Here is a 2736-nt window from a genome sequence, read left to right on the forward strand (position 1 = left end):
GCCCCATGCCAAATTTGAGGACGATCGGACAATTTTTGCATGGTTGCTAGAGACCATATACCAACATCATGTACCAAATTTCAGCCGGATCGGATGAAATTTGCTTCTCTTTTAGGCTCTGCAAGCCAAATCAGGGGATCGGTTTATATGCACGCCCACAAAAAATAGCTTCTGTAACATATACTCCCAAACATATTTTGCTTCAAGCATATACATTTTTGAGTATTGCCCAAACATTTATATGTTTGATCTCTTCCAATATATAATATGTTTGAAAGCATATTGGTCTAAACAATATATGTTTGGGTAGTCTAAGTTCCAAACATTTTGTATTTTTGCATCCAAATTCAATAATGTTGTCTTCCAAAAAACAATATGTTATTATATGAACATATAATATGTTTGGAAGCATTTTGCACCCAAAATTATTATATGCTTAAAAAAAATTCTCAAAATTTTATTTATTTATTTATATATTTACAATCATAATGAATTATGAAAATAAACAGGTAATATAGGTGCTAACAACATAGGTTTTCGACCTGAATGCTCAAAATTTTGTTTCTGCCTAATTGTATATTCCCCCACATCTTTCTCACTTCCACGAGATTTTTTAGTTCTTAGCACCTTTTTCTGTAATACAAACATTGTAGAAGAAATTATTCAATTTTATGATTTTTTTTATTTTAATTTTACCTTTTGCCGGACGGGGATTCGAACAGCGGACCACACAGTTTGTAAGGATCAAAGAAGTAGCTGATCAATTGCCCAAGGAAAAATAAAATGTTAATTTTGTAATAACAAGCAACAACCACCAACTTAATTCAATATCGCTCCCTGTTAAATAGCGCTCCAAGCTACTAAACACATATATGTTTATAGGCTATTTCTAAATTAATATATGTTTGCATCCAAGCATATTATATTTACAAACATTTTATGTCCCAAACATAATATGTTCTAACATATTAACATATATGTCCCAAACATGTTATGTTATTTTATGAACATTATATGCTTGCACTCAAAAATATTGTGTTTAAAAATTTGTGTTCCAAACATATAATGTTTATAGCCAAACATATGAGAAACAGTCTTTTTCATCCGTGTGGGGGCTATATATAATTATGGACCGATGTGGACCAATTTTTGCATGTTTCTTAGAGACTATATACCAACACCATGTAGCAAATTTCAGCCGGATCGAATGAAATATGCTTCGGTTAGAGGCTCCACAAGCCAACTCTGAGGGTCCCTTTATATGGGGGCTATACGTAAAAGTGGACCGATATGGCCCATTTTCAATACCATCCGACCTACATCGATACACCGAAAGAATTTTCTTCGTAAAAAGAACGAAAAATTTCGTTAAAAGTACGAAATTTGTCATTGTTTTACAACCAAAGAAACTTTTCATTAAAAGTACAAAATATTTCGTACTTTTTACGAAGAAAAGTTCTTCCAAAATTTTCGTAGTTTGTAAGAAAAAAATTCGTACTTTTTATGAAGAATATTCGTACTTTTTATGAAAAATCTTCGTACTTTTTATGAAACAATTTCGTTCTTTTTATGAAAATGTTTCGTACTTTTTATGAAAAATTTTCGTAGTTTTTATGAAAAATGTTTGTACTTTTTATGAAAAACTTTCGTACTTTTTTCTGAAAAATGTTCGAACTTTTAGAAAAAAAAAATTATAGTCGAAAGTGCATTTGGTTGTAGTTGCAAGAGTGAAAAATGACATCACTACTTTACATCTTAAATTTTTGAATAATTTTTAGTTTTATTGCTTCACTTTTATTCATAGCGCGCTATCACCCAAATGAGAAGTAGCATAGACTTGCATAAGAAAATAGAATAAAGGAATACACTCAAGCACATTATAAAAGACAATTTAATGCCGCGAACGGAAATTTTACAACTTCAATGAAACTTCTTCGTTATTTCAAAGAAAATGTTTCGTACTTTTTATGAAGAAATTTTAACGCAGAATGTTTCGTAAAATATTCGTAAAAACTTCTTCACAAAATTCATGAAATGTGAAGAAAGTTTCGTTAAAAGTACGAACTTTTTACGAAGAAAAGTTAATGAAGAATGTTTCGTAGAAGTTTCGTATATTCGTAAAATGTTCTTCGTAAAATTTACGAAAATGAATGAAAATTTCGTTATTTTAATGAAGAATTCGTGAAGAATAGTTAATGAAGAATTCTTCGTAAAATTAACGAAGAGAATTCTTTCGGTGTAGCAACCACTTGTGCCAAGTTTCAAGTCGATAGCTTATTTCGTTCGGAAGTTAGCGTGATTTCAACAGACGGACGGACGGACATGCTTAGATCGACTCAGAATTTCACCACGACCCAGAATATAAACACTTTATGGGGTCTTAGAGCAATATTTCGATGTGTTACAAACGGAATGACAAAGTTAATATACCCCCATCCTATGGTGAAGGGTATAAAAATCCAAACAGTAATAGAGATTTCAAAGTTTAAAATTCTTCTTACGTTCAAAAAGTTTAAATCAAGGATCCAAAATTCTCAAAATAAATAAATCAAAAGACTGTCTATTTCGGTTAATTTTAAGATTATTTCCGTAAATCAAAAATATTTGTTCATAATTATATATACACAGAAAAAAATATCACCAAAATATTTCCAATAAAAAGTTAATTGAAGCTGAAAAAGTTTTGCAATCAAAAAATTAATTAATACAATTATCTTTTTTATCGAACTCGAAACA

Source organism: Haematobia irritans, chromosome 5 (genome assembly GCF_050003625.1).
Source record: "Haematobia irritans isolate KBUSLIRL chromosome 5, ASM5000362v1, whole genome shotgun sequence".
NCBI classification, from domain to species: domain Eukaryota; kingdom Metazoa; phylum Arthropoda; class Insecta; order Diptera; family Muscidae; genus Haematobia; species Haematobia irritans.